Here is a 9,833-nt window from a genome sequence, read left to right as displayed (position 1 = left end):
TGTAGAAAACATTTACGGTAATATATTTAGATATAATTCATACCACAAAATCAACCAACCAAAATCTCATACTAGTACATTTTCGACTAATACATCATACCAACATCATGCCAATATCATACCAACATTTCCAAATCACACTTGATCATTTCATAAAATAATTCATTTCATTCATAACTTTCAACCAATCAAAAATTCATTTTTTTAAAAACAAAGATGGGCAAAGTAAAATGAAGAAAAACCACTTACCGGGTAATCAATTCCTCAAAACAAAGCTTCAAAGCCTACTCTTGATCTCTTGCAAAGGAAAAGAAATGGAAGAAGACTTGATCAACTCTTGATGGTTGAAGAAGAAGGAACAATTTTATGTTTACATATGAAAGTTTCGGCCAAGGAGAGACCAAAGTGAGATGAAATTTCTCGGCCAATAATGAGAGGAAAACCAAGGGGAATGTTACGACCAATAAGAAGAAAAAGATGAAGGAGAAATATCTTTGTCTTGGTCAACATGAATAAAAAGGAAATGATAATTTTTAATAATGAAAAATAAAGGTGATGGAGAAATTATTAACAAGAATTAAGGTAGGTTAGGGAGTGATGAGTGCTAATTAGTTGACCAAGATTTATCCACATGCTAAATGAACTTGGACACAAATCACGACCACATTCCTAATCTTATATGTATAACAAAATCTTATTTAATGTTTAGCATATACTTCATACAAATTACATATATATGTTACATACATAATCTACGGAATATACCATAACATAGTTTCACTAATATATCATCAAATGTGGACAATAACATGAAAGTTGTAATGGTTTGATGGTAAAGATCTTGCTATTATAAAAGAGAGGTGTAGGGTTCAAAACTCATTATAACCAATTTTATTTTTCTTAAATATGAAGATTAAACATTTTTCCTACTTAAATAATTTAAAATTTTCGGGGTATCACAACATAGGCCACAAAACAAAGGTAAAGATACTAGACTTTCGGCCACTAACATCGCGCTCGTCTAGACATCACCTGAAAGATACAAAGATAAACATTGGGACGACGCCCGGTCAGCGATAATGCTGGTAACCCACCAATACCTGTAAAAATATCATACATAGGTAGGGTATATACAAAAATCATTTCGAAACGGAATACATATATATAAGTGTAAAACCAAGAGTAAACGTCAAATCAAGACTCAACACTCATAAAAAAAGATACGGGATGTGACACCCCAAAAATCCACATTCAATCCATGGATTAATTGAATAATTAATCCTATTTTATTTGAGGAATTAATTCCTAAAATCCTGATTTTTTAATACTCAAGGACTAGTATTTGACAAGTTAACCTTAAAGTTGTGTTGTACCTTGAGCTTTGAGGGGAGTTCCCTTGTTCTTTACACTTTCTAAAGGTTAGTAAGGATATTCTTGACTTTTCACCAAGAGTTAGTATTGTAACCTAACCTAGAAGACTTCTTCATTTCATTCCTTACATTTCCTAGAAATTAGCTCTACCTTCTCTCTAGAAAGGTGAGTAGCTTATTCTCCAAGCCAAGTTGAGACCCTTGTCAAGATTCCAAGATTTGCTACCAAGATTCAACCTTTCACCTATTTGGGCATCTAGGAGGGTAAGATCTAAGTCCATCTTGTGTTTTTGGTTTCATCTTAGTTGTCTTTTTCTTAAAGGTAGGATCCTTATGATCTTTTGGTTTGATCTTGAATTTGGTTTGGAAAGTAAGCCTTGTGGGGAGCTTGTTGTGGTGTAAAGTGGAGTCTTTTGGTCTACAAGAGGTAACCCATGCTCTACAAAACCTATTTTGCTTACCTATATGTGATTTCTTGGATTCTACATGTGTTTTGCTATAAAATGTGAGGGTTTTATGCATTTGTCTTGTGATATTGCATATCTAGAGCTTGTGTTTAGGGTTCCTTTGTGCCATTGCTCGGAATTTTCCATGGTTCAAGTCATTTTGTTGTGTTGGGTGAGATTTGGCATGTTTTGGACTTGAATTTGTGTTTGGAGAAGAAAATCCCCAGAGGGATTTTTTGTGGTAGAGGATTGTACACGCGGGCGGGGCACCACCCACCGGCCTACCCGCGAGTACATGGCGCTGTGGGAAGATGTTCCCGCGGGCGGGACCACGGGTGGGGCACTACCCGTGGGTCCATCCGCGGGTACATGGTGGTGTTTGATTGGGATTTGTTCCGCGTGATTCTTTTGACTCGGTATTTGGTCTTTTTACTTCCCGTTGTTCTTTTGTGGAACTATTTGAGCGTCTTTTTTATGTTTCGTATATCTAGAACTATATGGTAGGTATCCATGTAGGACTTTGGTGTCTTGAATCGTGCTAAGTGTTCAACATTGTGTTTCGTTGGACCATGAGGTGTCTTGTGTGTTCCTCGGAACTATCTTGAGTTTCCCCGTTGATAAGCATGCTAGTTTGTTGTCTAAATGCTAGCGTGTGTGTTGTTTGTACCTTCCGATTGGTTGATGATAACTTGTGTTATTCATCGTTGTTGTTGTTGGGCTGTGACCCATTCCTTGATTGAATATGGTTTCATATCTTCATTGTGATCCGTTGATTGATTCCTGTTGTGGCGCGTGTGTGGCTTTACCTGGATTGCACGATTAGTGGTATGGGACACTAGTCACCAAGGTATTGCAGCGGTCCTCGTGGTGGCCGTGACGTGATTATGGAGTTGTGGCCTTTGTGTAAGGTTCACGTTTTTGGGGGATAACATGTGTTATCCGGGCATGTGTTGCCGTGTACGGTACCTTGTGTACTATGAATTGGTGGTCTCGTTGGTGGTCGCTGGAGGGGGACGACGGTCCCGGGGGAATAAGGTTGGACTTGGCTGTACTGGGGTCCTAGAGGTAACGGTTGGAAGAAGATATATGGTTGGGGGTAGCCATAAGGTTGGAACAGGGCCGAAGGAAGGCATATCAACTCGTGATGGGTGATGTCACGAGGGCTTGTGTAGCCGTTGTTGTGAATTCTCTTTCTTGTGACGTGTGTAGTCACAAGGGCATGTCTTGCCATCGGTCTTGTCTTTATCCTTTGTGTTGTGGTTAACCTTTGTGGTTTGGGATGTGTTCCCGTGTTATCTTTGTGAGCGATGAGTCTTGTGTTGACTATTACTCTTGGTTTTTGACTTATATATATGTATTCCGTTTCGAAAATGGTTTTGCAAATGTATATCTTACCTATGCATGATATTTCACATGTATTGGTTGGTTACCAGCATTATCGCTGACCGGGCGTCGTCCCAATGTTTATCTTTGTATCTTTCAGGTGATGTCTAGACGAGCGCGTTGTCTAGTGGCCGGTAGCTTAGTACCTTTATCCTTGTTTTGTGGCCTGTGCGCCAATGTAGTTTTAGACTGATGTCTTTGGGATAGATGTTTACACATTGCAGATTTGATCGCCGTAGCGTTTACCGTGTTTGGTAGACGTGGCGTAACACCCCGTTAGGATTTCTTTTATCCAATTCTCGTTTTATCTTCCGCTGTGCTAGTTTTGTTGTATAATCTGCATGTGTTAAGGCTTTTCATCTAGCTTGTTTAGGGGGTGTTACACGGGAACACATCCCAAAACCACAAAGGATAACCACAACGCAAAGGATAAAGACAAGACCGATGGCAACACATGCCCTTGTGACTACACACGTCACAAGAAAGAGAACACACAACCACAGCTACACAAACCCTCGTGGCATCACTCGCCACGAGTTGATATGCCTTCCTTATGCCCTGTTCCAACCTTATGGCTACCCCCAACCTTGTATCTTCTTTCCAACCATTACCTCCAGGACCCCCTGTACATCTAAGTCCAACCTTTTCCCTCCTGGGACCGTCGTCCTCCACCAACAAACCACCAAAAAAACAACAAATTCATAGTACACGAGGTACCGCACACGCACCAGGCACACATGCCTGGATAACACCTGTTATCCCCCAAAAACGTGAACCTTACACAAAGGCCACAACTCCATAATCACGCCACGGCCACCGTGAGGACCGCTGCAATACCTTGGTGACTAGTGTCCCATACCACTAATCGTGCAATCCAGGTAAAGCCACACACGCACCACAACTCCACAAGAGTCAAACAACGGATCACAACGAAGGTACGAAACATACTCAATCAAGGAACGGGTCACAGCCCAACAACATCAACGATGAATAACACAAGTTATCATCAACCCAACGGAATGTACAAACCACACACACGCTAGCATTAAGACAATAAACTAGCATGCTTAACAACTGAGAAACTCAAGATAGTTCCGAGGAACACACAAGACACCTCTCGGTCAAACGAAACACAATGTTGAACACTTAGCACGATTCAAGACACCCAAGTCCTACATGGATACCTACCATACAGTTCTAGACATACGAAACATCAAGAAGACGCTCAAATAGTTCCACAAAAGAAAATCGGGAAGTCAAAAAACCAAATACCGAGTCAAACGAATCACGAGGAACAAATCCCATCACAACAACAACCATGTACCCGCGGGTGGACCCACGGGTAGTGCCCCACCCATGGTTCCGCCCGCGGGAACATCATCCCACAAGGCCATGTACCCGCGGGTAGGCCGACTGGTGGTGCCCCGCCCGCGGGTACACACTTGTACCACAACAAATCCCATCGGGGATTTTCTTCTCCAAACACAAATTCAAGTCCAAAACATGCCAAATCTCACCCAACACAACAAAATGACTTGAATCATAGAAAATGCCAAGTAATGGCACAAAGGAACCCTAAACACAAGCTCTAGATATGCAATATCACAAGACAAATGCATAAACCCTCACATGTCATAGCAAAGCACATGTAGAATCCAAGAAATCACATATAGGTAAGCAAAATAGGTTTTAGTAGAGCATGGGTTACCTCTTGTAGGCCAAAAGACTTCACTTTACACCTCAATAAGCTCTTTACAAGGCTTACTATACAAACCCACTTCAAGATCAAACCAAAAGATCATAAAGATCATACTTTTAAGAAAAAGACAACTAAGATGGAACCAAAAACACAAGATGGACTTAGATCTTACCCTCCTAGATTCCCAAATAGGTGAAAGGTTGAATCTTGGAAGCAAATCTTGGAATCTTGACAAGGGTCTCAACTTGGCTTAGAGAATAAGCTACACTTCTTTTCTAGAGAGAAGGTAGAGCTAATTTCTAAGAATTGTAGGGAATGAAATGAAGAAGTCTTCTAGGTTAGGTTACAATACTAACTCTTGGTGAAAAGTCAAGAATACCCTTACTAACCTTTAGAATGTGTAAGGAACAAGGGAACTCCCCTCAAAGGTCAAGGTACAACACAACTTTAAGGTTGACTAGTCAAATACTAGTCCTTGAGTATTAAAAATCAGGATTTTAGGAAATAATTCCACAAATAAAATAGGATTAATTACTCAATTAATCCATGGATTGAATGTGGATTTTTGGGGTGTCACACGAAGAGACTTTAAGTTCAATGACTAAGAGTAAGAGCTTAAGTTAAGAAGTATTCTAAGAGTCAGTTAGGAACGCGGTGAGGTTGTGAGTTTCCTTACGCTTACCTAACTATTTATGTGCTTTATCAGTGTGTTTAAAGTACAGCTTGTTTATCTTCTTGAAAGTAAAGTAGTGAAGCTAAAAGTGAGAAGTTGAAAGTGAAACACCAAGAGTTTAAAGTTGAAAGTGAAAATCTAAGAAAGCTATAAGTTCAAAATCTTGAAAGACAAGGCTTGAAAGATAAAACTTTGTAAAAGTTGCTAAGTGAATAAGTGTAAGAGTTTATACTTGTGCTTGTTTGTGTTTTACTTGTTGTAAGCCTTGCTTTAAGAATAGAGAAGTTAAGATGAAGCTAACTCTTAGATGTGCTAACAAGGATGATCTGTTCTGATAATGTTAAAGGGATATCGCGATGCCACTTCGAAGAGTTAGAGAAGAGACTCCTCGTTCCTCGGGACCAGGAGCATCATCTTCCACTGACCTGACTAAGAGCTTACACCAGCTTACGCAGCTGACACAGACCATGGGACGCATCCCACCGAGCTACTTGGGCCAGGAGGACCCTGAGATCCTTGAGAGTTGGATCCGCACGTTCGACAGGTTGTTCGACGTAGTTGGCTGTCCGGTAGACCAGCGAGTGGAAGCCGCAGTGTACTATCTTCAAGAAGAAGCTGATCACTGGTGGGTGATGGAGGGACCAACCTTTAAGGAAAGAGAAGGTTTCGATTGGGAGATGTTCAAGACAGTGTTGAGAGAGAGGTTCTATCCAGAGCATGTCAAAGTTGCAAAGTATGAGGAGTTTTTGCATCTAGAGCAAGGAAGCTTGTCAGTTCAGGAGTATCACGCCCATTTTGTGGCATTGACTCGTTTTGCTCCTACCATAGCACCGGACGGGGCTAGCAAAGCCCGAAAGTTTGTCCGAGGACTGCACTATGACGCTCAGAATTTGTTCACTACGGCCAAGTTTACCACGTTGAATGAGGTGTATGACGTAGCTGCCAGTCACTCCAGGATCCAACAACTACACCGGAGTGCCATGCATGGGATGAAAAAGAAGAGCGAGGGCAATGACTCACAGTCAAGCAAGGGGCATAGGTTCAATCCTGCAGCCAGAAATGACGACCGAAGTGGTGAAAGGAGGAATCCGATGATAGGACAAGGAGCTGGAGTTAGAGGATTATCGAGTGTGAGGAGCATGGTTTGCTCGAGGTGTGGCAAGGATCACCCTCGGACTACTTGTGGAGGAGGACCCGTGACTTGAGTACCTGAGGTATATGAATGGTAGAAGGGAAGAGTTCCCTAAGGAGTATAGGCCTGAGAAATCCACCTTGAACGGTGAGAAGAAGTTGTTGGTTCTATTGATAGAGGAATGTTTGTTCCCATGTAGGAACAATTCTAATGAGAATGGTAGTTAGACCTGTACTATTGCTTTCTTTTTTAGGTTTGTGTATGAGATAAATTTGCCAGTTTTGATGCTCAAGCACATGTCCTATTTCAAGACAAGGAACAGGAAGCATTTGCCTTACGGCATGTTGTTGAGTTGGATTTTTATTAAGATGAACTTGCCTGAGAGAGGGGAAAGAGTACAAATGACCACCAAGACGGCTCTGAATGCCACCAATTTGAGATTCTATGAGTTGTACCAAACCGTCAACAACGAATACCTTACTTTGACACAGATTTCCATGAAACCTATGGATGAGAAGTTGGCACTTGTGGTAACTCTGAACATACCCCAAAGGAAATGGGCCAGTGTGGGCATTGAAGCGGATGAGCTAGCTGGAGAAGGCAGTGAAGGAAACGCCGCGGGAATTGATTAGGAAATGGGCACTGGTAATGAGGAAGCGCAAGCTGCAGCACCCCAAACAGGGACACAAGGAGGACACGTAGGTGGGCTTAGAGGGCATACCTACAAAGAGATGTATGCGATGATCAATATGAGGTTTAACAATTTGAGCACTCAAGTTAACTATGGCTTTGCCAAATTTGAGCACCAAGTGGTTCTTCAAGAGGCTTTGATCAAGGTAAGCCGTTATGCTTTAAAGTTCAGTTAGTAGTTTTGCTTGCGTGACTAGTTTTGAGTGGAGTTTTAGTTAAAGTAACTAGGGACTCAGAGATTCCTAAGCTTCCAACGTATTCCAAGAAAACTTGTGAGCTAATTCTTGAAATTCGAAAGCCTTCTATTTGTCTATCGCAGTTTCGAGGATGAAACTCTTTTTAAGGAGGGTAGGATGTAACAACCCAAAATTTCATTTTCTAAATCCGCTTTTAAGAAATTCCAAATAGCCAATTTTCACTCTTACAAAAAAAAAAAAAAAAAAAATCGCGTTAAACACGGTGTTTGAATAAATTATTTTGAGTGACTTGTTAAATAAATTCAACACCGAGAATTATTTATTCATAAAAACCATAAATTTCCGGGTACATTGCGTGCCAAGTTTTGAACTGAAAATTATTCTGAGTGAAACCGGGAGAAATCTGAGAAGCCTAAATCAAGCGTTCATCTAGAAATCATTTTTGGGAAATTCATCCTTAACCCCAAACTATTATAAATCTTGATTCTTGACCTTGGTTCATGAAGCATGGTGGACCACAAGCATACAAACACCTTGTCTGATTCAACCTTTTTGCCAAGCTTTTACCTATCTACCCTCCACCAATCATTGTTTATCTTCCTATGGTTTTGAACCCATATAAAAGGAATAGTAATCCTTTGTTTTCTCCTGTTTCCACTCTTAGCTTCCCTAACCTTAGCTCTGCAAGAAGAAATGGAAAATCATAATAAGTTTTCTTTAAGTTTTAGCCTTCCATTTTTTCTAGCTTTCCTTCTATCCTACTTCTCTGAGGACTTAGTAGTAAGGTTGTTGTGTGGTTTGTTTGAGATGTTTAGGAGGTGAAGGAGGGTGTAGCTAATTTGGGAAGAAGGTGGAATCCCAACCAAAAGAAGGAAACTACAAAGGTATAACCCTATGGACTCCCATAAGCTTATTTTGGACTCTGTGAAGTCTATTTAGTGGTTGAAATGCTTAGAAATGCTAGACTTTGGCTATCTTTGAGTTATTGAGTGATCTATTGTTGATGATTTGGGAGTGTTTAAATTCTTGAAATTGCATTAACAGGTGAAGAAGAACACATCTAATGCATAGACAGTGTGCACCAGATAAGTTCACGGGACTAGCCAACCGCCCTAGGAAGGAGTCGTTGGCTAGCCCCGTGGAGAAGCGGCCTTAGGGCACGGCCCATAGCAAGGGCCGTGACCCTGAACCGTTGTTTGGCGGAGCCAAGCGGCGGGCCTCCTCAAGCCCCGCCACAAGCTCCAGACTAAATCTATCTATATATAATATATAATTAAAAGTAAAATCCTCCTTCTAGCATTTTCCCACCCAAACTCATTGTATTAGTCAAATTATTTAATTATGTTAAACTATGGAATAATTAATTATGGTAATAGAAATCCTTGAAGAATATAGAATACAAGAATATTTAATTATGGTTATATTATTATTGTGTCTCACGGAATAGAATACAATAATATTTAATTAGGGTTATATTACTATTGTGCGTCACAGTCATTATATACTAACAGAACTTGAAAGGAAAATAATAATAATAATAATAATATAATAATAATATAATAACAACAATATAAGTGGTAATAATAATATCTAAAAGTAATCAAGTGTTAATAATAATAAGAATATTAACGTAAAAATTATAACATAGAATAAAACGTAATAATTAATCTATATATATATTGTTCAAGTATAATTAAAACCCTACGTAATAATGTAATAATAAAATAAAATAACAACAACAACAACAATAATAATAATAATAATAATAATAATAATAATAATAATAATAATAATAATAATAATAATGATCCAAACAAAACTACATACAAAAAAAATTTAAATTACAACAAAAAACAAAAAACAAAAAACAAAAACAAAAAAAAAAAAAAAAAAAAACAAAGGGCTCCCCTTTGTAAATGATTTGGGATCATTTTGATCCCACATCGAAAATGTTTGGAAAGAGGAACTCTTGAGGTCCTCTATACAAGAGGAGCAATTGCTCCTCTTCCAAACATAATTGAACAAGAAAATGAGTAAAATTGTATACTTCAACATTTTAATTTTTATATATAAAAAAACATTTTTTTATACCTCCCAAATTATTACTATACGAATCTAATAATTATAATGATAATTAAGCTAATAATTATAATGATAATTAAGCTAATAATTACACAAATAATATTTTAATTGATTAATAATTATTACGGTAATCAAGCTAATCACTACCATAATAATAATAT

The 9,833-nt window shown here is 39.0% G+C and overlaps 1 long non-coding RNA gene across 1 annotated transcript in view; it reads right to left on the bottom strand.

Moving 5' to 3' along the window:
• Window positions 1–701: 701 nt before the first annotated feature.
• LOC109184362 overlaps window positions 702–9,833 on the bottom strand; it is a 12,289-nt gene continuing 3,157 nt past the window's right edge. Inside the window, exons 2-3 of the long non-coding RNA XR_002054753.1 lie at window positions 4,144–4,146; window positions 702–715 (exon numbers count right to left, since the gene is read on the bottom strand). This is a non-coding gene — a long non-coding RNA (uncharacterized LOC109184362). The remainder of the gene's footprint in view (window positions 716–4,143; window positions 4,147–9,833) is intronic.

The sequence above is a fragment of the Ipomoea nil genome, unplaced genomic scaffold (genome assembly GCF_001879475.1).
Source record: "Ipomoea nil cultivar Tokyo-kokei standard unplaced genomic scaffold, Asagao_1.1 scaffold1259, whole genome shotgun sequence".
NCBI classification, from domain to species: domain Eukaryota; kingdom Viridiplantae; phylum Streptophyta; class Magnoliopsida; order Solanales; family Convolvulaceae; genus Ipomoea; species Ipomoea nil.
The sequence above is the reverse complement of the archived record's forward strand: the minus strand, read 5'-3'. Positions and strand labels throughout refer to the sequence as shown.